This window comes from Podarcis bocagei (genome assembly GCF_964188305.1).
Source record: "Podarcis bocagei genome assembly, chromosome: 10".
In the NCBI taxonomy this organism is placed as follows: domain Eukaryota; kingdom Metazoa; phylum Chordata; class Lepidosauria; order Squamata; family Lacertidae; genus Podarcis; species Podarcis bocagei.
Window position 1 is genome coordinate 57,884,528 of NC_138135.1, and position 27,272 is coordinate 57,911,799.

General features: G+C 44.1%; 2 long non-coding RNA genes across 2 annotated transcripts in view; both read left to right on the top strand.

Annotated features, from left to right (window-relative positions):
- Nucleotides 1-5,877: 5,877 nt before the first annotated feature.
- Nucleotides 5,878-27,272, top strand: part of LOC308596635 — a 51,129-nt gene continuing 29,734 nt past the window's right edge. Inside the window, exon 1 of the long non-coding RNA XR_014012589.1 lies at nt 5,878-6,540. This is a non-coding gene — a long non-coding RNA (uncharacterized lncRNA). The remainder of the gene's footprint in view (nt 6,541-27,272) is intronic.
- On the top strand, nt 22,440-25,674 carry LOC308596680. Its single transcript, XR_014012646.1, has 2 exons — nt 22,440-23,994; nt 25,310-25,674. It is a non-coding gene; the product is annotated as an uncharacterized lncRNA (long non-coding RNA).

The window sequence follows — 27,272 nt, forward strand, 5'->3', positions numbered from 1 at the left end:
ACGGTGGTGGTATCAGTTTGCTCAGGGAACCCCAACATTTGCAGACGTATAAAAATATTTGGGGGAAAGCCCCAAGTGGCCCAAAACAACAACAACCAGCCCCAAACAACACAAGAGAGCCAGTGTGGTGTAGTGGTTAAGAGCGGTAGTCTTGTAATCTGGTGAACCGAGTTCGCGTATCCACTCCTCCACATGCAGCTGCTGGGTGACCTTGGGCTAGTCCCACTTCTCTGACGTCTCTCAGCCCCACTCACCTCACAGAGTGTTTGTTGTGGGGGAGGAAGGGGAAGGAGAATGTTAGCCGCTTTGAGACTCCTTTGGGTAGTGATAAAGCGGGATATCAAATCCAAACTCTTCTTCTTCTTCAATGAGGACTGGGCATGCCCAGTTACTGAAAAAATTTTGAGTGTCTGTTGGGAGGGGAGATAGAAATTAGAGAGGCTGAATAGTGTATCCTGAAACAGGGCATGGCTGACCGGACTCTGAACAGGGGAACTCCATGCTGAAAGGCTTTGTGACAGCTGTTATTTGTTTTTCTTATTAGTGAATCTTCATACTGAAGAAAATGTCAGTGACTGGATTTTTGCACAGAAGCCATATCAAGAGGGGAATTACTAACCCTAACTTCACCCCTTCAGCAAAGGCAGCAGACCATCTTATACCTAAATGCTCTGATCATAGTTAGATTCCTATAGACACTTTACTCGGGAGGAAATCCCATTGAAGTCAATGGAATTATATGTGAGTACACATATTAGCGGCAACTAATAGAAGTCTCACATATTTTTTTCTGCTGACTTTAGTTGGATCAGGACCAAACTTATTTCTGGCACGTAGGTTGTTTCATTAAAGAGAGTTATCTTTTTCCATCATATTATGGAGGATACATCTTCTTATTTAATTGTAATTATAACACAGTATTCCCTCTTTTACCTTTCAGTGATATATTCTTCAATTGTATCTGTTCAAGTGAAGCGGAATCTTATCTAAGGGGTTTTATTAATTGACTTTGCAAGTTGAGGTAAATAGATTCCTTTATGAAAGAGGATATAATTTTTTATAATTACCACACTCTTCGCTAGTGGTGACAGAAAGGTAGATAAAGGTGCAGAATATAGCACATTCAGTATTTTTAGAAGCCAATTATGACAGATATCCTAGAGAAAAAGAAGTGCCATCATTTAAAAATAGATTGATAGATAAATACTTAGATAGACACATGAACACACATGAACACACACTATTTGTGCATGAGTGGGGTAATAATGAGATATCACTGAATCTAGACATTTTATAGAAATAGTAACACACATAGGTTATGAGCACAATTCAACAAAAGTTTATTGAAAACAAATCAACTGGAATTAATGGCTCTTGACTTCCCTTTTTCAGACCTTCTTTCAATACATGGCTGACAGGGTGGGGACAAGGGGGCAGATTGAATAAAATATTGAGGGGCCAGGTATGCCACACCCCACATAATCAATCACATGACACAGCACATGCACCATTTGAATGGTAATGCCCATCAATGGGGGGATGCTTAAATATTTTAGGGGGGAGCTGTAAGGACCTTGGCCCCTAGGAGTTGCCTGCTATGGGGCAGAGGATGAGCTAGTGAGAGCAGAGCTCCACTCCCCTTCTCCAGACAATTGTGATTACAGTTGTGTAATCACACAATTGTAATGATTTAGAACAGTGGTTCGCACCCTTTTGGGTATGGTGACCCACAAATCCAACTTTACTGTTTGGTGACCCATCAATTTAATGTCAGATGGATTTGGGACCTCAGCTCTTCAGTAGCTGTGAGTTTTGTGTATTGTAACTGCGAGTTTGCCTCTTTCACAACCATTACTTGAAGGATCCAAATTTCCTTAACGGATTGGAATTGGCGGAATTATTCACCATTTTCTTTATGGGAATGTATGACCGTTGCCTCTCTGATGTTTGGGTTACAAGTATCAACACAGCATTGCACTACAAGCAATAATTATTTGGGGTTCACTTATAAAGCCTGTCATCCGCTTGCACAGCCTTTGCAATCCACAAGTTGGGAAATGTTTTAGCCACACCTGACTTATCTGTGCATTCTAAATCATGTGATTGAAGTCATGTGGCTCAAAAGAGCAGAGATGGGCCAATTGCTCTCATCCCCACCACCGCCCACTGTATATGCATTGGGTAAGGTTTGAGGGGAAGAACCTGCCATAAGTGCATAGGCTTTCTCCATTATTTTGAATGCTTTCCACAGTTTTCAGTAGAAAGCTATTGTGGCAAGCACCTGTGGATTGTGCCCATCTGTTCTCTGTCTTCCATAAACTGTGGACATTTAGGAAAAAGACACCAAATTAAGTGATGGATATGAGAAAATATTGGGAAAATCGCATTATTATTTTTCAGTTCTCTTCATTTTTCCAACTCTGAACACTTTCCCAACAGCTAACTTAAATTTGCCATAGCAAGTTTGGCTTTGAAAAACAGATACAACGCTTCTTCTTTGGCGATCACTTGTAGCTGAGCAAGATTGTCTTCCATAAACACGGTTTTAACAATGAGTCCGTAAGTGACTGTGGAGGCCAATCCTGGATCCACACGTCCTTCCACAGTGGGGACATTGGTTTCCAGGTGGGAGTTGATCACGGTGTGGATTTGCCACGCGTGCCTTCCTCTTAGCACATTTCTCCCTTGCATCCTGAGTTCGAGTGTCTTCAAAGCCCATGACACCTTTGGTAAAGGCTGTTCTCCAACTGGAGCGCTCACAGACCAGTGTTTCCCAGTTGTCAGTGTTTATACCACATTTTTTAAGATTTGCCTTGAGACAGTCTTTAAACCTCTTTTGACCACCAGCATTACGCTTTCCATTTTTAAGTTCGGAATAGAGTAGTTGCTTTGGAAGACGATCATTAGGAATCCACACAACATGACCAGTCCAACGAAGTTGATGTTGAAGAATCATTGCTTCAACACTGGTGATACACCACTAAACTCTTCAGAATATGAATGCAGATGTTGCCATCTACTGGCCATCTGCAAAATTATCCCAGAAGGGGGGAAATGCACAGAATAAGGCAAAGATAATGCTTTTTTGACTGGGAGGCCTGTTCAGGAATTTGTTCCTCTTCTTCTTTCCCACTCCTGTTTTCAAAATCCAAAAACTACCACATGGATCCAGACTAAATTAGTTGCATTTGGTTCCCATTGAAATCAGTGGGACTTAAGTCATGAGTAGAATCATAGAATTGCAGAGTGGAAATGGACTACAAGCGTCATGTAGTCCAACCCCTTGCAATGCAGGAATCCTTTGCCCAGTGAGGAACTTGAACCCATGACCCCAAAATTAAGAGACTCATGCTCTATGAACTGAGCTATCTCACTTTTAGAAGACAACTGAAGACAGTCCTGTATAGGGAAGTTTTTAATGTTTCACTGTGTTTGATGTTCTAATTTGCTGAAAGTTGCCCAGTCAGATGGGCAGAATGTTGTTGTTGTTGTTGTTCAGTATATGTTGTTAATGTGCCTGAAACCTGAAACCTGCAGTCTCAATCCCACTTAACCTGGGAATAAGTCCAATCGAAATCAGTTGAGATGAAATCATCATCATCAACTTATTTCTATGTAGACATGGTTAGGATTAAGCTATTACAGTGGTACCTCAGGTTAAGTACTTAATTTGTTCCGGAGGTCCGTACTTAACCTGAAACTGTTCTTAACCTGAAGCACCATTTTAGCTAATGGGGCCTCCAGCTGCTGCTGCGCCTCCAGAGCCCAATTTCTGTTCTCATCCTGAAGCAAAGTTCTTAACCTGAAGCACTATTTCTGGGTTAGCAGAGTCTATAACCTGAAGCGTATGTAACCTGAAGCGTATGTAACCTGAGGTACCACTGTAGATAGTTTCACATAGTTCCTGATGATGATGATGATGATGATGATGATGATAATAATAATAATAATAATAATAATAATAATAATAATAATAATAATAATAATTTTTATTTATACCCCACCCTCCCCAGCCAAGACCGGGCTCAGGGCAGCTAACAACCAATATTAAAAACAAGTTGATCAAAATACAATTTAAAAAACAAGATTAAAATACAACATTAAAACATTAAGATGCAGCCTCTTCACAGGAGGATACCTGTGATACCATTTTAAACCATGGCCTACCCAAAAGAATTCTGGGAGTTGTAGTTTGTTAAGGGTGCTGAGCATTGTTAAGAGACTCCCATTCCCCTCACACAATTACACTTCCCAGAGTTCCCTGTGAGGTGGCATTAACTGTTAAACCATTCTGAGAATTGCAGCTCTGGGAGCGGGGGAGGAATAGGGCCTTAACAGAAGTAAGCAAAATAATGATAATTGTAAGTAAAGCTGCAACAAGATACTGATTCAAGGGCTATTTGCTGAGATAAAACATGACAGAGATGCAGTAACTGAGGGAGGTGGGATTCAGGGATGGAAATGTCGTTCTGCCTCATAAATTGTTTAGCCACAAAGGTCGGTAGGATTACAGCATAAGGGGTAGGGGAAGAAAGAGAAAGAACAAACCCTATCCAGTGTTTGAAATCTGCTGATTACTTCCCTAGGAAATAGACAAGGAGATCAGGTTTTGGATATCACAGGGAAACAATTAATGCGAAACCCAGAGATCTTGAAACATGTGTGTCTAAATCCAGCTCTTCTCCTCCAGCTGTTCTTTAGAATAGCCATATAACTTTGGAAGCACATTTTTTTTATGCTGCAGATTTCACATCAATGCCAGCCTAACGGCACCTGTGCCTTGACCTCTGCTCCGAGCGGGAGGAGAAGCCAGGAAGCCGGATGGATTTCCTGGGTGAAATTATTTCTGTATTATGAGGAATGCTGTTCTTCTTCAAATACGCCAACCTCCTTCGACAATTGCAGTGCTCTTTGTAGCTTTTGCATTGTGGGACACTCAGACTTCAGACTTAGCCGAGAGATAACTTGGCAAACCAGAGATCTTGGATTTTGTCAAGTTGGTCTAGGCACAGAGGGACATCAGTGTGGCACCCACGGGTGCCCATGTGCCCATAAAGACCTTCCTTGGAACCCACTGGGTCCCTCCCCTGCCCACTCTGAAATTAGGCTTGAAAGAAGCATTCTGTGGTAACCAATAGAACAGGTTGTGGTTAACACCTTTGTGTCACAACCACAACAGTCTCTCCAATTTTGCAAATATGCTTATGGGTCCCCTAAAATATTGGTGACCCCTCTAGAGTTTGAGAACAAGTAAAGAGGTTATGTAGAATGTGATTAATGTATTACTGATTAATTATTTTATTAGATGAAAGCTAGAGCTCAAGCTCAGTTGGTTAGAGCATGGTGCTGATAACACCAAGGCTGCAGGTTCGATCCCCATGAGGGACAGCTGCATATTCCTTCATTGCAGGGGGTTGGACTAGATGATCTTCAGGGTCCCTTCCAACTCTATGATTCTGTGATTGAAAGGGAGGGGCACAAGGTCGTCCAGATATACCTGGATGACACGTCCCAAGTTCTCAACATTTGCAATACTGGCTGGTCCTGATGTGAGTTGGAGGCAAACAAGACCTAGAAGGTCTTACTTTCCCTTCTCCTGCTGTAGAACATATACCCATTTCTTACATATGGATAATTTTAGGCATATCATGAGGAAACGACATTATGTCCAGGTGATCCCTCCTAATTTTAAAAGGCTGCCAATTGCTACATTTCTCCCCAAGTCATGCTTAGTCCTGACTTTGCATTGCAAAGCGAGACAAAACAGTCGAGGGAATGAAAGTGACGCTGAAACCATCCCAATGTGCGGGGCAGACCTTGGTAATATGGCACCCTGTGCAAGGCCAAAATTAGATGTTTTCCACCCACTCTCGTGCTGCCTTCCCAAAGTTGGGTAAGAGAGGCACCTGCTTTGGGAAAGAGTCATGAGGGACTCTGGCAGGGTCCTGCGTCCCTCCTTCCTCCTTCCCAAAATTAGGCAAGTGCTAACTATGCTTTGGGAAGGGGGAAGGAGAACTCTAGGACCTTATCAGAGCCTCACACCTCCTCCCCATAGTCCAGAGCTTACTAGGCTTTGGGAAGGAAGCAGGGAAGTCCCCTCTGTCTTCTGTCAAGTTGTTCTAGACCCATGTTAAGGATAATGATTTGCTTTCCTGAAATGGAAATGTTTGTTTATGTTAAATTACTGTGTTCTTTTTAACATGGGTTGCTGTTTTTCCCTCAGGCAGTAGCTGTCATGTGATTGGCTGACTGTGAGTCACGTGTGAGAGGCATTCCATTCTGTTGTGACTGTTATTCTAGTAATTGTCGTTTTGTAACTGACTTTCTGCTTCTCTCTATGTGTGAGGAAGAATGGCTGCTGAGAGAGGTTTCTCAGGATACTACTGTGTGTCATTGTGATCTGTCTGAAGTCAAACAAAGAAAGATTCCTAAATGTTAATAGGGAGAAACCTGCGCAGGAGCTCTCTGTAAGGAACAGAGAGAATACTGCTGAGGTAAAAGAAAAAAGCCGTTCATAAGAAACTGTAAGGCCTGAATAAGGTAAGACTCCGGTGCAATTCTCAACACTGTTTTGTTTATAAGTCTAAGTAAGAAGACTTCAGTCTACAATTCAAGTGAGAATGTACCCTTGTTTGAACAAGCATGTGATTGTAAATACAGTATTCTCAATTATATGTTTATGAAAGTCAGTCCTTTTTTTTCTTAAAAAAATGTTTAGGGGCACTCTCATTTTCCTAATATTAAAATACTGCCCCTCAATAAGGCCAAACTTAGATTCACAGAATGTTTAGGGGTATGCGTACCTCTGCGTCCCCCCAGAAAAAAAAAAGAAAAGCACTGGTGAAAGTAAACAAAGAGTCTGGACATTATATAGTCTTCACAAAGAAGCTATCAATCACCCAGAAGAGTTATTTAGCTTCCTAGCTGTAACCTACTCTGCTACTTTGCATTTCATCAAAATTTATTTTACATGCATAACAACCTGACTCTGTGGTATGTTTTCTCCATCCTGGACCCCACATCAGAGATAGCCAACATGGTATCTTCCACATGTTGTTGGATAACAACTCCTGTCATCTCTGACCACTGGCACTGCTGGCTAGGACTAGTGGGAGTTGGATTCTAGCAACATCTGGAGATCTATCTCTACCTTACAACTGGAAAGCATACAATATATCTGAAATGCACTGTGATTCCTTTTCATACCCATCAATCTAAGCAAACTACAGCACTGGGGGCTACGCTAAACTCAAGGCATGTGTTGGCAGAGGTCTTCAGAACATAGCCCAGAGCCTCCAAGCCCTGCAGGTTCCCTGTCATTCCAGAAATGAATAGCAGCTAGCTCCACTGTGTCATCGCAAAGCGAAGCTGAGATAGTCCCTTGCCTGGAATTTTAAAAAGGATTGGCTGTATCTGGAGCATAATTAAATTATAGAAAAACACTATAAATAAGTATATGTTTCCTAGCCACAGGAAAGGAAGAGTTATAGATAGGTGCTCTTGGGGAAGTGATGGATATCTTCAGGCTGAGAACGGCAGAGAGGTAATTTTCCCCACATCAATAATAAAGACCTTTAATTCTTCGCTTCCACTTGAGCCGATCAATAGAGGTTACAAATGTTCGGCATAAGGCAATATATTCCAGCCTAAGTTTACATTTAAAATGCCAAAGGATTTGGCCCCCAGCCAAGTTTAATAAATAAAATAAAATAAAATCTCTGCGTGGAGAATAAATCACCCTTTGGAATTCTTGGCCAGCATGATAAAGCTTTAACACTTGAGGGAGTTTATTCACCGTTGCACAGCCTTACGTTTAGCTTCATTGGAATCAACAGGCCGCACAGGCCGGGGCTCAAGTTGAACAGAAAGAAGAGGCAATGAAGCATTTTATAGGTGTTTTCAGTATCTGTTTGGATTATTGCAAAGGACTGAGGGCCAGTTTGCTTGATCCATATAAATGGAGGCTGATTGGGATTATTACAGAGTTTGGCACATACGTCAGACAGGACACAATGTTAAATATATCTTTCTATTTAATGTGCTTTTTTCTTAAATGCACACAGATAACAGTCACTGGGGGCGGGGGGAGCTGATAAGCATATGGGGGTCAGCAGGCAGGCAGGGAGGGAGGGTAGGAAGGTAGGAAAAGGATTAAGTGTCCTTAACTCCCCACCTTAGCCATTGATAGGTAAAGGTAAAGGGACCCCTGATTATTAGGTCCAGTCGTGGCCAACTCTGGGGTTGCAGCACTCATCTTGCTTTATTGCCAAGGGAGCCGGCGTACAGCTTCCGGGTCATGTGGCTAGCATGACTAAGCCGCTTCTGGCGAACCAGAGCAGCTCACAGAAATACCGTTTACCTTCCCGCCAGAGCGGTACCTATTTATCTACTTGCACTTTGACGTGCTTTTGAACTGCTAGGTTGACAGGAGCAGGGACCGAGGAACAGGAGCTCACCCCGTTGTGGAGATTCGAACCGCCAACCTTCTGATCGGCAAGTCCTAGGCTCTGTTGTTTAACCCACAGCACCACCCACGTCCCAGTTAGCCACTGATATTCCTCTCTAAATTCCCTTCTCACAAAGATGCTTTTAATTTTTCTGAAAACGGCACTTAGACTTTGTCATGGGAGTTTTACAAGTCCCATGTCATTAAGCTGTGTCCAGGCCAACACCTTTTCCCTGAATTTCATTTCTATGTACTTCTGAATATCTCGTCTCTGGAATAGTACCTCTACACACGATCCCCATTCATCTAGGATTTCAATGTGTGTGGTTTTTTTAATGCCTCCCCACCAACCCCCTGAAAAATATAGCACTGACATTGTGTGCTTGTAGAAGCAAACAGGGAGAGCTCCCCAAAATGGGGATGTGGCTTGAAACTGAGTCAAAGAACTGGGTTTGGTTTCTACTAAGATAAATGATCAACAAATATTAGCAGGGCATCTATGGCAGTGTACAGACTCCTGTTTACTCTGCATTCAGTGAACTCCCACTGCTGGTTTGGAAAGCAGTGCACACACAAGGTTAGCAACCCATATCTCTCCTGTCATTTTAGTCCAAAACATTTGGAAGGCATCAGATAGGGGAACCCCTGCCATGATCAAAGTAGCATTGCTGTCATGTTGTGGAATTTTTGGATACCAGATAAAATGCCCGGGAAAACTGAAAACTTAGGTTAAAAACTTCATTTCACTGGAGATTTTGCAAAAAAAGAAGAAGCGCTCAACAACTTTTGTGTTCGTATTTTCACTTCTTGAAATATGGCAACCAGGTCTGGCAAGTAGAAGCTCACACAAGAAATTACATGTGGGTGATAGATCTCAGAATCTGGTGTAGACTTTGCCATGTTATTGGGTTACTGTATGGGAGGAACATATTCAGGTGTTTGCCTGAATGTGTGTCCATGGATGGAGAACAGGAGTGTGCCCACAAGCCCAACCCACACCCCTAATGCCCCCCTGAGGCAAGACACAGTGATAACAGCAAGAACCTTTATTGAGCTGACAGAACTGGACAACAGGGGCAAAGCAACTGTTTATATACATTTCTGAAGGCCTGGGCCACTCCCACTCCCAACGTGATTGGCTGTCTAAACTTCCAAGCTGCAAATCAGAGTTTAAGGGCCAATGGCAGAGGCCCAAATCCTGAAATGTTCTGTGATTGGATATCATGTATCGAATCAGAACACAGGGGCTCAGAATCCTTAGTCCAGACTCAAGCTCAGGCAAACACAGTCCACTGAATACATAACACACACACCCTATATGCATTGTCCCACATGCTCAGTCCCTGGCCATCCCCATACTGAGTGAGGTAGGTCTTCAGTGGGCTTCTGCTCATGTTTGCTTGACTGTGCAACATTTGCAGAACCTTCTGTGCAATCAGAGCTGGATCCCCAATCGCATGAGGTGTCCTACTCAAGTTCAAGAAGACACATGTAGAAGCCCCCTAACTCAACACTGAGGATGGGGGGAGGGTGCAAGATGCAGGAGAATGTTGGGTGTGGGGCTTGAATACATACCCCTGTCCCCATCCAAACTTCTGAATGCTTGTGCATGCCAGCATATTCCCGAACACACTTGTGGTTCCACCTTGAACGGTGAAGAGATCCAAACTTGGGCAAGTTAATGCCATCATTCTGCCTCGTAGATTTAAAACCTTGCTGATTTGACTGGATTTATCGTTGAGGTCAATAGCTGCTGTGCTGGACCACAAAAAGTAATGAGATAATTAAGCTAAAACCTATGTCAGAGGGAGAGGAATATCTTAGCTTTCGGCATAAATCCACTGTTAATGTACTAGTATGGTCATTTACTGCACAGAGAAATCACTCTTATTGAGCTTGAGACATATTGGTTAATATAGTACGTAGACAGTTTGGCCTATGGGGAAAAGTTATGTAGCCACAGCGCTGGAGAAGGCTCTATTGTCCTGTAGTGTTAATGGAAATGCAAAGCGTTCTAATTTATAAGGCCACAAATTTCTATAAAATGTGGTTATATTACCTCCCTCCATATATCTGAGGTGAAGAGGCAGAACTCCCAGGTCGGAAAGCACTGCTTTGAGTGACGGTTTGTTCCTCCTTTCTGAGGAATTAATTGCTTGTTCAAGGTGCTTGGCCTCTCAGCTCTTGGTCTCCCTGTATGGATTTAGAATAGCTGGAAGCATGGACAGCCCTTGACTTGAATTTCGTTCTCCAACTAGTTGGCCAGTCCACTGTAAAAGAGAAGGAGGAGAAAGGGAAAGAGAGCAAGCAGAATCCATAGGGGAATTTTTATTCAGACTGCAACACACTTGGATGTTTAACCCTTCCATCCCCAGCCATGAATCCCTCAAAAATCCCACCAATTAATCTTGAAAATAAGGGTTCCATTGTCTCCAATGGGAACATTTTTCCTAAGGCTAATTGCCTTAGAAAATATTCATTTTTAAACAGATCTATACTCATAATTTTGTGGTTCTGGCCCAACTGAATGTTGCCTGCATAGAACATTGACTTATTGGTTAAAAAAATACCGTATTTTTCGCCCTATAGGACGCACCGGCCCATAGGACGCACCTAGTTTTCAGGGGGGGGAATCAAGGAAAAAAATATGATCCCCCCCCCGCAGCTCTGGGAGCAGCAGACAGGCTGCACGCAGCCTGTGCGCTACTCCAAGACCTTCTCCCTGCTTTTGCGGGAGGTGGCGGAATTCCCCCACCTCCCGCAAAAGCCCACAGGAGCCCCACATGACTCCTGTGGGCTTTTCGACCAGGAGGGAGAAGGGACTGAAACGGCCAGTCAGTCCCTTCTCCCTCCTCGGGGAAAAGCCCCCAAGAGCGGTGCGCTCTTTAAAGGGTGTGCGGCTCCTGCGGGCTTTTCTAGGAGGTGGGGGAATCCCCCACCTCCTAGAAAAGCCGCGGAGCCCCTTTAAAGAGCGCACGGCTTTTGTGGGCTTTTGCAGGAGGTGGGGGAATTCCCCCATTTCCCCCAAAAGCCCGCAGGAGGGAAAAGGGACTGACTCGGCCAGTCAGTCCCTTCTCCCTCCTTGGGGAAAAGCCCCCAAGAGCCACTTGCTCTTTATTTTTTATTTTTTATTTTTTCATTGATAGTTTGGTTTTTTGTTTTTTTAATAGATATTTATTAAGAATTTTCCATTTTAATACATTAAAAAACCAAAACAAAAAACAAAAAAGGAAACATATACATTTTACAATCCTTATTTTTCTATAACATATTTCCCTGACTTCCCCACACCTCCCCTTCTTATATTCCAATTCAAATTGTTAATTCAACAAGTTCTTATCCCCAATTTTTAACCTTTTTGTATTTAGTTCAATTTAAAAAACCAATTTTACAACATCAAAATTTATACATCAGTGCTCATTCTTAAATCTTAAATCCTTTTTCTAAAGTCGACCCAAATTCCCTTCCACGAATTCCCCACTTTTCATACTAATAACAAAACAGAATAAAAAGAAAAAAGACGGATTATAATTATACACCCTTTGGATCCCCAAACCCCACCCCATACCCTTTCCCGGTTTCAATCCCCAACAAATGTCCATCAGTCTTAATCTGCTATCACCCTGGAGATCTCACGTCCGAGGCTCTTAATTCTCTCTCAGTTCCTCTCTGCCGGTTTTTTTGATAGTCCTTAGTATTAAACACCAAATCTCGGAGACGCTCTGGCCCGATAGGGACAATGTTTCTTCCAGCCAGACCTCCATACTTAAAAGTGGAGCCCAAATCTTGTTTCTTACTCCTTTCAAGTCTGAATGTCCCCAAAGCTCCAACTTTCACCTTAATCAAATTTGTAATCCTTGGGTCTTCAGATCTCCACATAAGGAGATCTCTCCATTCTTTAATCTCCAGCTCAGACCAGATTTTCATAATCAAGTTCTTATTTTCCTTTATAACCATCATGTCAGGCCTCTGGCTCTCCTTTGTCATCTGCAACATTGCATCTCCTCCTTCCTTTTCCTCAGAAACAACATATATCTCTTTATCCACACTCTCAAAGTTCACAAATTTCTCCTCTTGTCCAGCTGCATGAACTTCCTGGATCAAGTCCTTATCAAATTCAATGAATTTGTTTACTGTTAAGTCCAGAGTTGCAACGTTGGTAGCCAAAACATCAATTTGGCCTTGTAACTTTCCCAAGAGAAAAAAAACTCTGTCCAATTTAGCTTGAATTTTCCCTCCTTCAGTCATTCTTGTAATGTCCCAAAACCCCCTCTAGAGGGATTTTGGTTACTTAGTATTCCTTCCAGTTCAAATCCAAAAATCAGGTTAGTTTGTATCAGTTTTTCCTTGTTTTCGACAAAATATAGCCAAATTGTAACGAATATAACCAGCAGAGACAATAAAACCAAGTTCTCTTTTCCCGTCTTGACAGCTACTTTGACAGCTGTCAAACTCTTCAATATCTCTTCAACAGGCTCTCTCGCGGATCACTCCCGGGTCCGGGGGGGTGGCACTTCAGCTCCCAAAATTAGCTCTTATCCTCCGCTTGCTCTTTAAAGGGTGTGCGGCTCCTGCGGGCTTTTCTAGGAGGTGGGGGAATCCCCCCCCCTCGTAGAAAAGCCAGCAGAAACCGCGGAGCCCCTTTAAAGAGTGCGCGGCTTTTGCCTGCTTTTGCGGGAGGTGGGGGAATTCCCCCATCTCCCGCAAAAGCCCAAAGGAGGGTTGGAGAGTAGCGGGAAGGCATCGCGCACCTTCCTGCTGCCCCCCATCCTCTGGGGCTGGCGATGGGGGAAGCGCTGTTTTCCCTACTGCCAGCCTCGAAGCCGGGTTGGAGAGTAGCGGCAAGGCATCGTGCGCCTTCCCGCTGCCCCCCATCCTCTGGGGCTGGCGATGGAGGAAGCGCTGCTTTCCCCACCGCCAGCCTCGAAGCCGGGTTGGAGAGTAGCGGCAAGGCGTCGTGCGCCTTCCCGCTGCCCCCCATCCTCTGGGACTGGCGATGGGGGAAGCGCTGCTTTCCCCCACCACCAGCCTCAAAGAGCAGACTCTCCTGGCTTCAGCAGAAGCAACGCGAAGCCTCCGGAACGCAGGCTTCGGTGGCTTCGCGTTGCTATCACTGAAGCCAAGGAGTCTGCATTCACCCCATAAGACGCACACACATTTCCCCTTCATTTTTGGAGGGGGAAAAGTGTGTCTTATAGGGCGAAAAATATGGTAAATAAATCCTGATATGTAAAATTAGATTCTCTTTCCCCCTCTCTCCTCAAAATCCCATTTCCTGGATTTCAAAGATACTTTGGTTACACCCACACTCTACATTTAAAGCACTCTTCAACCACTTTAAAAACCACAGAAACTTTAGTTTGTTAAAGGTACTGAGTAAGCTGTGAGGAAACCCCCTCGCAGAGCTCTAATTCACAGCACCTTTAACAAACTACAGTTCCCGAGATGGTTTCTTTGGTGGGGGGGAAACCATGACTATCAAAGTGGTATGAGAGTGCTTAAAATGTATGGCATGCTTTTTTTAAAAGGAGCATTTCATACAAAAATGCAAATGTACAATCTACGTATTTTGACAGATCCAATGTATGTTTGACGTCCTGCTGGTACAGCCTAACTTCCATCTGTGAAGGAAAATGAATTTCTGTAGTTTATAGCATATATGTAACTCCACATAACTGTACAAGCAACTCCCATTTGTACAGGGTTTGCATTTGGATGCACTGCACATGTCGGCGGGGTGCATGTAAGCCTGCCCCATTCTGCCCTGTTCTGCCCCCTTCCGGGGCTGAAAACACTGCACACATCAGTGGTTTGTGTGTGTGCAGAATGCCTGCAAACAGGGAGTTAGTTTACTAGCTGTAAAGGCATTTGATGGGCAGTGAGGCAGGAGGAGTCCACCTTGTTACCAGAATCCTACTCGCTCCTTGCATCCTACCTTATACTTCCACTCATCAGAATACATTTCTGCATATCTGGGGAGCTCCCCTTTACAGGAAAAAAATCACTATCTTGACTGTGGGTGGCCTCATTTTGCTGCCAGCTGATTGGCACAAAGCCACAAAGTGTGGCACTAGAAGGGGCGATTGCAAAGAGACCCCCCCCCCTATTAGCTTCTGCCTCCAGTCACATTTTGAACAAAGGCTAGATTAATTGCCATTTTGCAAATTATATGTTCTGTGTTTGGGAATCCTAAATATGGCAAAACGACAAAGAAAGAAGACAAAACAATGGGCCGGTCCGCAAAAATGGTTTGATGAAACGACTTAGTAAAGTTCTGTTTAGCAGAGCCTGTTGTTGTCTCTCTTCAGTGTCACAATGTGCCAGGAATCAAATCAAAAGTCAGGAAAATAAAATAAGAGAGACGTTATCAAAGAGGGGGGAAATAAAACCCGCAAAATTTACAAAGGCTTTTCCAAAAAAAATGTAGGCATTAAATCCCAAAGAGCTCTTTGTACTTCAGCTCCAACAGATGACTAGAAAGTCTCTTCCAGGAAAGATTTCTCTCGCTTTTCTTCAGAAAATAGGCCACCTGAGTGTTTGGCTTCTTGCTTACCTCGCTGGCATGTGAACTCATAAGTATTTAATCAGAATTTTCTTTTGCTCAAAGAGAAATTTCTTTGAGGCAAATCCTTCTAAGGCAGAGCTTTGTTGTCCTGTGAAGCGTGCTTATTTCTCTCTGATTTTCAAGAATCGCCACATAAGAAACTCCAGAGTCTTCAATAAAAGTATGAATTTTTTCCACATTTCCTTGGCACACATCTTTAAACTGGAGGCGCAGCTGCCTGCAAGGGATCATTAGTTTAACTGAAATGAAGATGTTTCTAATTCGGATCCATTCAGAAGGAGAAGAAAGAGGTAGGAAGGATGAGGCTGAGGTGTATATTTAAAAGAAAGGTTATGTTAATGTGTACAGGGGAACCTCCAGGCTGAGGTTGTACAGGAAAGGGTCTTTGTTCCTCTGGAGAATTGAGACATGGTGGAGGCTGCTGTAGCTTTAAGATATATGATTTATTCACCTACTTACACCTTCGGTCTGCATGGAGGGAGTCCAGATCTTACAGCATGGACATTTCAAGAAGGTTTTGTCCCCCTCAACAGTGCAGCCTGGAGTCCAAGGCATCTCTCCCAGCCAGCTTTCAGCCATCCTGCCCAAGATGGATCCCAATCTTTCTTCTCCCTTCTTCTTCCCAGAACACCCTGCTAAAAACGCTCCTTTCCTGTCACCTCACACCCAGTTACCCTAGCAACCTTCCAAATCCCCAGTTTCTGTGAGTGCCTGCAGGTGGTTGGAGCTAACAGATTGAGGTTGAATCCTGACAAGACAGAAGTACTGTTTTGAGGGGACAGGGGGCGGGCGGGTGTGGGGGATTCCCTGGTCCTGAATGGGGTAACTGTGCCCCTGAAGGACCAGGTGCACAGCCTGGGAGTCATTTTGGACTCACAGCTGTCCATGGAGGCACAGGTTAATTCTGTGTCCAGGGCGGCTGTCTACCAGCTCCACCTGATACGCAGGCTAAGACCCTACCTGCCCGCAGACTGTCTTGCCAGAGTGGTGCATGCTCTAGTTATCTCCCGCTTGGACTACTGCAATGCTCTCTACATGGGGCTACCTTTGAAGGTGACCTGGAAACTGCAATTAATCCAGAATAGACTGGTGACCGGGAGTGGCTGCCGGGACCACATAACACCGGTCCTGAGAGATCTGCATTGGCTCCCGGTACGTTTCCGAGCACAATTCAAAGTGTTGGTGCTGACCTTTAAAGCCCTAAACAGCCTTGGTCCAGTATACCTGAAGGAGTGTCTCCACCCCCATCGTTCAGCCCAGACACTGAGATCCAGTGCCAAGGGCCTTCTGGCGGTTCCCTCATTGGAAGAAGTGAGGTTGTGGGGAACCAGACAGAGGGCCTTCTCAGTAGTGGCGCCCACCCTGTGGATGTGAAGGAAATATGCAGCTATCCTATCTTTAAAAGACATCTGAAGGCAGCCCTGTTTAGGGAAGTTTTTAATATTTAATGCTGTATTGTTTTTAACACTTGATTGGGAGCCGCCCAGAGTGGCTGGGGAAACTCGGACAGATGAACAGGGTATAAATAATCTATTATTATTATTATTATTATTATTATTATTATTATTATTATTATTATTATTATTATTATTATTTCTGTTCATACCTTGGGGCCAGGGGAAGGACAGTTCTCTTGCATTGCCAATGGCTCTCAATGGCTCTGTATTGTTCCTTAATGGCTGCAGCTTGGCCAGGTTTTTTTGCATTGGCAGGTTCAGGAATTCCTCTGCAGCTTGTACTTCTTAATTCATATCCCAAATAAACAAAATCCTACAATTTATTAACTTCTAGGGTTTGAGGGGGGTCTCCCCCAAATCTATAACAGTATAAAAGGGGTCTTCTTCCTTTTTAACCCAATGATCCCATTGAGGCCCAGTCTTCCTGGACAATCTTAGGTGAGGCTCTAGATTACTGTGTTCCACTTTTTCAGAGATTCCCTGTTGTCAGATGAAACTGACATGGAATAAAAAATTGCACCATTGTTGCAGCTGGATAGCTCAATTGGTTAGAGTGTTGTGCTGATAACGCCAGGGTTGCAGGTTCAATCCAGCTACATATTCCTGCATTAGACTAGATGATACTCTGGGTCCCTTCCAACTCTATGATTCTACCGAGAATCATAATTCTCAAGGCATTAAAAAAAGCCAAACACATTGAAGCAGACACAAACATTGCCACACAATGTGCTCCAAATGATGAACAATATGTGTTGATTAGCAGCATGTATGAATGCAGACATTTCTGTGGCTCCTTCGGGAGCCACCTCAGACACTACCCTGATTGTCTGAAACAGGATTTCAAGACAGTATTGGATAAGTTCTGCCTCAGGGACACCAAGGGTCTTCTAGTCTGGAACAGAGCAGTATAGAAACTTTCCTTCTGGAGGGAGGAAGAGGGTGAGAATTCAAATGCCGATTTGCTGACAAGGATCCCCACATTGCATGAAATGTTTATTTGGTCCTGACAGGTTTGCTGTGCTGTGCTTTCTTTCAATAGTCCAAATGGTCAGGTGTTTATACAGTCTGAGCCAGAAAGATGGAACAGGCAGGCTGTTCCTCACGCTATTTTCTCTTTTAGAGGCAAATGTGTTTTGCCTTTCTGTAAGCAAAGCGTGAACTGGCGACACAGAGAAACTCAGATATATGTAAACGTGCATAAATCACAACTGCGGATTTGTACAAAATGGGCACTGGTGGTAGTTGTAACAAATGCATACGCTGTTTTTTTCCCTGAGATCTGCCCATGCCTTCAATAATTTTGCGTACTAAGGAGGCTTCCAGACTGTTGCTATTTTCAAATCATTCTCTGAAAAGCCTTTGGATAAAAGTTCACTTTCCAACAAGTTTACCTGAGGCTTGTCTTGCCTTGTTGTGATGCATGAGTTCCTTGTCAAGATCAGAACAGGACACCATTTTGACCAGGAATGGATTTAGTAAACTGGCTAAAGATAACCTGGCCTGGTGTCTGCGATTTTCATAGCATGGTGCTGTTACTAATATGTCCCTAAACTATACAATTGAAAGGAGTGCTTTCCAGTGGCCTGACCTGGGGCTTGTGATTCTAATATTGTAACACACCACCCCAATCTCAAAGTTGTGTGAGATTCCAGGGGGTTCCAGGTGCTTCCATTTGGGAATGAGGCACAGCAGAGATTGTGGTGTCTTTATGATATATGGTTTATTTACACATAATTTGTTTAATAGGTTATTGTATAGCCAGAAACACCATAACCAGACACTGGAGAGACCTGTCAGGAGTAAGCATGGACCAATGGTACCAAATAGTATGGGAAACAGCCCTACTAGAAAAATTAACTAATAAACTGAAACTGACACGGGGACAAACAGAAGAAGACGCCTTCACCCCGGTATGGCTCCCCTTTATCACATACACAGCCCAACAGGACAATGACAATAATCCACCAGCAGCATACAAATCAATATGGCTAACCTGATCCAAAACACCCACCCACCTCACTCACACACGAAAACAAAGATCACCACAGCCAATCACAAGCAAACAATCACACCCTAGGCCAACCCCAACCTCTCTCACCACCAAAGGAACACAAGCGAACAACACAAGCAACGCTGACACCAAACTCTACATACATTAAACATAATAGAAACACCGCCACCCGACCCCACCCCCATCCATCTTCCCTCTCTCCACCCCCCCTTTCTTTTTTCTTTCTTTTTTCTTCTCCCCCTAACGCCTCAACAAATGAAACGGATTTGTAAAAATGTTACATGGGGGGGGGGGACAACGAGGCATTACACTTACTTCTGTAAAACAAGAAAATCCTTAATAAAATATTTAATAAAAAAGGAAAAAAATAATAATAGGTTCTTGTATTTTAGTTTTGTTGGAAGCCGCCCAGAGTGGCTGGGGGGACCCAGCCAGATGGGCGGCGTATATTATTATTATTATTATTATTATTATTATTATTATTATTATTATTATTTGCAACCTGAGCATGTGATGGAGGGGGTTCACAGCATTAACACCCACAAAGGGGTATTATTTCTCTCGCAGCCCAGCCTTGGATTCAAACAGAAATCAACAATTGCTCTGCCTTTTCAGCCTGCAGCTTTTCTTCCAGCTTCTGGCTCACATAACTTACAACTATCAGCTCTGGCTTTATTCCTCCTCAATATCTGCAAGCTGAAGGACCTATTTGCTGTCACCCACAGAGCACCTTCCTTTTCCCTCCTTATATTTCACTAGGACGGTAGTCTGGCTGTTTCTGGAAATTTGAAGGCCTTATTCTTGCAGGGTCCAGGGATTAAGTGACTGACATTCAGTTTAACGGCGCAAGTCTTGATTAAATTCTAACACTTACTGGATCCAGGAATCTGGCACCCACACAATACTATACTACTACTAATTATAATAGTGGTGGTGGTGGTGCTGTTGCATTGATGATGAGGCACTTAAAAAGTTTATTAACTGGTCCACCAATACTCCCAGTACAGTGGTACCTTGGTTCTCAAGCTTAATCCATTCCGGAAGTCCGTTCCAAAACCAAGGTGTACTTTCCTATAGAAAGTAATGCAAAACAGATTAATCTGTACCAGACTTTTAAAAACAACCCCTAAAACAGCAATTTAATGTGAATTTTTCTATCTAATGAGACCATTGATCCATAAAATGAAAGAAATAATCAATGTACTATACCATAAAATGAATAAGATAGTATTGTAGATGATAAAAATTAAAATTAAAAAAAACTTACCTGTACTGATGATAGTCATTGTTTGGATGGGGGCTTTTATCCATTTCTGCAGTCACACAATCAATCAGTAGCTGAACTGGGTTCTGCACAGTCACAAAAACAAATTAACCGAAAAAGCCTCAAAACAAAAAGGCAAATAAAATAGCAAAAACAAAAGTGCTAAACTTAATCTATTCTGGAAGTCTGTTTGACTTCCGAAATGTTCAAAAACCAAGGCGCAGCTTCTGATTGGTGCAGGCACCCCCAAAACAATAGCTGACAGCCGCATCAGACGTTTGGCTTCCGAAAAATGTTCGAATAATAATAATAATAATAACAATTTATTATGTATACCCCGCCCATCTGGCTGGGCCTGCCCAGCCACACTGGGCGGCTTCCAAAAAAACATTAAAATACTGTACTACATCAAACATTAAAAGCCAGAACACTTACTTCCAGGTTTTCAGTGTTTGAGAACCAAGGCGTTTGAGTACCAAGGGTACCACTGTAATTTTAAAGCGAGCCACTTGGAGGTGATGAATCACAGAACCATAGGGCTTATCTAGTCCTAGACCCTACAATGCAGGAATCTCAACTAGATCAGTCATACATGACAGATGGCCATCCAGCCCCCACTTTAAAACCTTCAAGGAAGGAGAATTCCCCACCTCTCGTGGGAGTCTGCTCAGCCCCCGAACAGCTCTTGCTTCAGAGTTAAGAAGTGCTGATTTAGAATAGTTTATTGATCTCATCCTTCAACAGACGTGCTTCTGAGATAGCTAAAGAAAGTTCCCAAAGCTAAAACAGTGAGAATCAGAAAGCACAGCAGGTCACACTTAAGTTTCCTTTCAGAGTAAATTATTCATTTGTACAGGAGCATCTCAGATCATAATATTCCATCTAAAGCTCAAAGACAAATTAGTTTTTCAGAGGTCACAAACTGGTAAAGAATAATTGTGAGATTTATTGTCAGCAGTGGCCTTTAAAAGCAAGCCTGCAAGAAGGTGGACATTACTGAAGGCGCAAATAACAGCATCTTAGTAAATGGTTTGCATCCTTGCTGCCTGACAGTTTGGGTGTCTACTTTCTAAGGAGGCCCTTTGGAAAATAGGCTGAAACAGAGTACACCCATTTTAAATTTTAAAATAATGGGTGATAGCCAACTAAGCGCTATTCAGAGAAGACTTACTGAAATAAATTGGTTTATCTTACTTAAGTCCAATGGGTCTACTCTGAGTATGGCTAACACTGGATATGGCTCAATGAACTTTCAAACTGACCATTTTTCTTGCTTGGGTCATGAAGTTTGAATGGCTGGAGTTAAGTTACCAGAAGAAGAATCTATGGAATGACTAACTCCAGCTGCATAGCATGTCACTTTCACTTTCCTAACTGCAGAAAGGCTGTGTTGTTGTTTTTAAAGTGAAGTTTTTGCACTAGGGCTCTTTAATCCACCTTCATCCTAAATTTCCAGTATATGCTTGAATCACTCCTGCTAAATACTGACAGTATTTAGTATTCTCATGCCCCATTTCCACATGCTCCTTTTCAAGACACCCTCCACACCTGCTCACACACCCACACTTTATAGGTGATTGGTGCAATTTGCCATTTAGCATGGGGGTGAGGTGCTGCTGCTTGGGAAACATAAGCCCAAGGTCCGCTTGGACACACTGAAGCAACTTTGCAGTTATTTGGATCCCAGCCTGTGCTCTGGGGCACAGCCACATAGGTAAGACATATACAGCCACATACAAATACTGTATTTACTCCAATTTAATGTTCACCTCTTTTTGGCCAAATTATGTTGCAAAAATTAAGGTGTGCATTAGATTTGATGGCACATTTACATTCACCAGCAAATACTCTTTTTTTTGTTTCAAGGTTCTGAAAACTGAGGTGCGCATTGGACTCAGGTAAATACGGTATTTATGGTTAGGCTGACTGGAAGAGAGATTGCTCTTTTCTTTTAAAGGTAAAGGGACCCCTGACAATTAAGTCCAGTCGCAAACGCCTCTAGGGTTGCAGTGCTCATCTCACTTTACAGGCCGAGGGAGCCAGCGTTTGTCTGCTTCCACAGACAGTTTTTCCGGGTCATGTGGCCAGCATGACTAAGCCGCTTCTTGCAAAACCAGAGCAGTGTACAGAAACACCGTTTACCTTCCCACTGGAGCGGTACCTATTTATCTACTTGCACTGCATGCTTTTGAACTGCTAGGTTGGCAGGAGCTGGGACTGAACAACGCGAGCTCACCCCGTCCCAGGGATTCGAACTGCCAAATCTTTTCTTCTTTTTTCTTTTCCTTTGGAAAATATTAAATGCAAAGCTGTAACATACAGAGCATGGCTACATAAAACTGAAATTTAGATATAACCAAAATTACAAATATTTAACATACACTGGGTGCTCCATCATGGCAAGTTTAACCCTACTCACTCATCCAATTTGCACCAATGAGGCCTAGATTTGAAAGTTCCTTCTCTGTGTGGACAGCAGTAACAGAAGTGATTCAATTTAATATTACTAGCTTAAGTAGCTTGGCATTCGATTTTGGGAAACCCCCCTCTCTAGACCCCTTTCCCCTGTCAGGAGCTTGTCCTACACTTGAGTAGGACCCTGGCAGAGACACACACCCGACTGGTATTTCGTTTGAGAGCTTCAAAAGCTTTCTTCAGCCTGAACACACTCTCCCTCCTGGTCTTTCGTTTGAGAGCTTCAAAAGCTTTCTTCAGCCTGAACATCACAGCGACTGATGTCAACAGACACCGGCACACTTAGGGATCCGCAGAGCCTTCGCAGTTTGTGTAACAGACCTCAGCAACTCAGCATTTTGGCTAATCTACTTTATTTACATATAAACACACACGGAGCACTGCAACATGGCTCCCTCTCTCTCTAGCATCAGACAGCAAAGTGAAAGAACAAAGGACACAGTAACCCAAACATCCTGTCTCCGTCACTTCCCACTCTGTGGAGTCAAAACATACACCGTCATGTGATAGACAAAAATCCCATGACTGCAGTCATGGAGCAGGAATTCTAGCATCCCCATCCCTCAGCTGCCTTGTTCAAAATGGCAAGCCAGCGGACAGATAAGAGAGGCCTCTGTTTAGTCTTACTGCCTCCCATCCTGGAGTTTCCCTTCACTCAGCCAACTTTGCCTGGTTGCATCCTCTTAGCATCTGCCTGTGATTAAAGAAAGATAAAGTTGGGCCAGATTGCTGGCTCACCAGCCTTTTAGTTTTAATTCCTGTTATTGATATTGACCTCGGGTCTTGCCTGACTTTTACTTTCATTTGAAAGTAAGGAGCCTGTTTCCATGGTGACAAATGCTGGGCACTGTGATAAAGCAAATTGCTGATGAAATAAATAATAATTATGGGCCTCGGTTTGAAAAGTATTATTTTTCCTTTCATTCAAAACTATCAGTGGGCAAGATTCTTCATGCAGGCTTTATTCCTTCCTGGTTTGGGTCCAGGGAAATAAAGTGGAAGGGCTATTTACCCTTGTTTCCACCTCTACTGGGCGCTAATAGATGTTGTTGTATGTGAAGCAGAATCTTCATTTTCTGGACACCCTTGAAAGAGTCACAATCTCCACACGTGGGGAAATCCAGAACAGGAAGCCATGTGGGGAAGGTACAACACAGTCTGCAGAAGGGAAGATATGAGAAAACGAGATTTGGTTCTATTTATCTTGCAGATGTTTAAAAGTAATCATTATTTTGCCATTTTTCAGCTCAAGTAACACATGGTAGTGGTCCCATGTGGCACAAGGGTCAGAGGCAAGGGCTTACATTCATGCACTCCACTCTGTCTTTCATCCAGGCAACGAAGAGGCATTATCCAGCCAGGCAAGAACACTCAAGGAGGGAGTGAAGCAGGACAAGTGAGAGGTGTGGTCTGGCAAGAGGGGGTGTGGCCTGTGGAGAGTCCTGAGGGAAAGACAGACATGGAGTTAAACTTGCAATCAGGTGCCCAATCCTGTCACAGAGCGAACCAGCCACAGCAAATTACATCGTTCAAAGTTGGAGTTCACAATTAGCTGTGGAGTTCACAGACTTGGCTGAGCATCAAGCCTAATGAGCACAGCAACTCATCCCTGGTAGGTCTTATGAAATCAGTTGCCAAGACTGAAAGACCCTACTTCCCCACAACCATCTAAATGTCCTTCTCTCCAGGGTTTTTTCCAAGCAATCGGAGACTACGCCTGCCTGCAGCCTGTCACTGCTCCACCCATTTCAGCCCTCTCCTGGTTCTGGGAGACAGGTAGGCAGCAGAGATACCCATGACACTGCACCAGCTGAACTCATCTTTGTGCCTCCTTCCACTCGCCTGCTTCAGCTTCTGCCTCTGATTCTGGACTTCTCTCTGCCACAGACTCTCCCCTCTCACTTAGCCCTGTTACCTCTTTGCCTCCTGACCCATCCTCTTCCCAGTCTTCATTGAGCTCCAACTCTCATCCTTCCCAGCCACCATGGAATGATGCAAATTGTAGTCTGTCAACATCTGGAGGGCCACCAAAGATTCTCCATTCCTGCAATAACTCCTGCAGGTGCCATTGTACTCTTTATTCAGAGGTCCTTGGGTAAAGGTCTTAACTCAGTCTGCTTTGCATGCAAAAGGTTCCAGATTATGTCCCCAATATCTCCAGGTTGATGGGGGAGAGACCCCTGTCTGAAATCCTGAAGCGCTGCTGCCACTGTAGATAATACAATGGTCTAACTCGGTATAAGGAAAGGACCCCTTGTTGGCTTAAACCTATGCACACAAACAGTTACTCTGGCATAACAGCCCATTGGATCCATTTTAGCCTCTGTTTTGTTCTGTTTACACCGCAGGAGTGAAATCAGAGGTGGCCTTGGCTGTGATTTGACAAGATCAAAGGCTCTTGCTTCTTTTTATCCTCGGATAAATGATCGTGTGAATAATGTTATCACCCCAGGACGGTGCTCACATTTCTATACAGAAAACACAGTGACCTATTAATGGTCAGCAAGGAAGTGTGGCTGAACCACCCTAGAATTCCTTTGTTGTGTAATGGAATACGTTTGGTCATGGGGAATAATTTTATGCTCGCTGCCAAATTATAACACATGGCTTCAACAAAGAGAGAGAAATCAGTCTCTTTAAAGCCCCTCAAAATATCACTGCCAAGAAAGTTGGGGGTCTCAGGGAATGTCACTTGTCCTTTTTTGTGGTAACTATGGAACCAAAACACAGCACCACAATGGAGCTTTTGTAGATGGTATCTGCAAAGTGACGATGGGCCGAGTGGGCATGGGAACTGAACAGACGCCACATCCTTCACAATACCCCCTTCATCTCATGGATGAAGAGGTCAGGCAAGGCATTTTAGAGGAACTTGTGCTTCTCTTGCCTGGGCCACACCTGTTTGCAGAGGCCAGGTGAAAATTCATCACGGCTAGCACCTTTCAGGAGATGGGAGAGGGCAGGTATAATGTTGGCATCTCCTGGAAATCATTTAACCGAGAGAGGCCCACTGTTTACCTCCAAACCTCAACCTGCCACTTTCCGCCTCTCATCTGCAATGTGTCCATTTGTCTTGCTTTGTAATCTACAGATCATCTTGCTGACAAGAAACCCTCCTTCCCCCAGCCGCTGAAACTCGAAACCTGGAAAATAACATGGCAGGAAACTGTTAATCTCGGGTTTTAAAATATAAGCTGCAACACACAAAGCTCGCCACTGACTGTCCGCCAAGTTCCTGGTGCTTCAGCCTTTTGGACTGCAAGTGTCTGTCACTACTCTGCCAGCGAATATGCCTCATTCTATTGTCCTGCCAGGCAGGGAGAAAAAAAGGGCAACAGTAACTTCATCCTCTATTCATCAGCAAGAGAGGACAGGTTTTTTTATGTGCCTTTATTATGGATGCTAATTTCCTAGGGGTAGGCAGCTGTAATGTTTGAATAAAAGCCTTCCGAGAGAGGACGGGGAGCAAAAATGGAACCTATAATTTAGCAACCAGGTGTGTTGCTGAACTTTGGGCCTAAGAGCCGTGATGCATTGTTCTGTGTTTATTGAAGGATTGCATGGAATGTGGAAAAACACTGAGTTGGAGAGTTTCTCTGAAAACTACAGTAAATCTTTAGTGACAGTGCCATCCCAAATTTCAAGGACTCCATTGGAAGTCAGTGGTCACATCCACACCATGGCTTCCCCTAAAGAATCCTGGAAACTGTAGCTTATCCCTCCCAGAACTACAGCTCCCAGCACCCTTGACAAACTACAGTTACCACGGTTCTTTGAGCTTTAAATGCATGGTGTGGATGTCACCACTGTTGGAGTTGGAACTTAACAGGTTAAGTTGTTCCCATGATGCCTCACCATTCTGACGTCAGCTTTAGAAGCTGGGAGGAGTTTGGGAGGAGTTTGTCAGTCCCACTGTGTACTCTGTGGGGAAAAGACGCAGTCTTGGTATGGCTGCTAATAGTCCTGGAAATTCCTGAGAAATGTTGGAATAAATGCTGTATATAGACAAACGGGACTCTGTGTGTTTGTCTGGAAGCTGAATCAAGCTGGTGACAGTTTTACACCGCTGTGCGAAGCTCTGCTGAGCCGTGACGGAGAGGAGCAGGGGCGGAAGCGTGCCGGGCAGCCATAAAACGCTAATCGAGGTTCGTAAATCAATTAGCGGGAGTCACGGCTGATAACAAACGTCACAGGTTATGGGTTCATAAATCATCGCTTGTAAAACAGTCACGGGAGCTGTAAACTCTGCGGTGTCGAGCAGAGGCGGCAGGAAGTGCAGGCAGAAGCAAACAAGCAAGCTGCGAGACGCAGAGAAGTGCCTGTGTTGCTGAGAACTGCGAAGAGCTGAGGTATCGTTTCTCCAGGGAGAAAAGCCAGAGGAGCTGACGTTGTCGTAAGTACAGCTTGGGGCCCCCTTGGGAGAACGGGAGAAGATGGCAGATGGCCAGGAGGTGTTTCAAGCTCCGTTTGAACAGCTTGAGGAACTCACCGTCCAAGCGTGGAATACCTGGACAAAAAGGGTGAGGGCGTGGTTCATGGCCACGGAAGTTTGGGACATTTCCCAAAGAGAACCAGTGCAACTGGTGGACAGAGATGACAGAGTTGCAGGAAAGTCGCAATCTGCTTCTCTGGAGGAGAAAATGCAGAGGGAGAAAGCTATGAGAGCTGAGATCTGCATGTTGAGAGCAGGTGTGCATGCTAAGTTGCAACAGCACCTGGAAAGCGTTGAATCTGCGTGTGAGGCCTGGAGAGTGCTGAAACGTCTGTGTGAAGGCTCAGCAGGAGGCCGAGGGCAGAATGAAGCTGGGAGCCTAAAGATGGCTGGAGCCCCTGTTCCTGATGATTTAGCCTCAAGGAGTGCTAGTGAGCATGTCGGGGGGGCGGAAAGTTCCAAAGGCAAGTTTGAAAAGTTTTCCACTGAACCTGCTGGAGCGAAGAGCAGCTTCAGGGGGGGCGAGGCTGGTGGGAGGCGCCGTTCCAGAAGGAGGGAGGCGCCGTTCCAGAAGGAGGAAGGCCAAGCCAGCTGGGAGCCCCGAGCAGTGTTTTTCCACTGG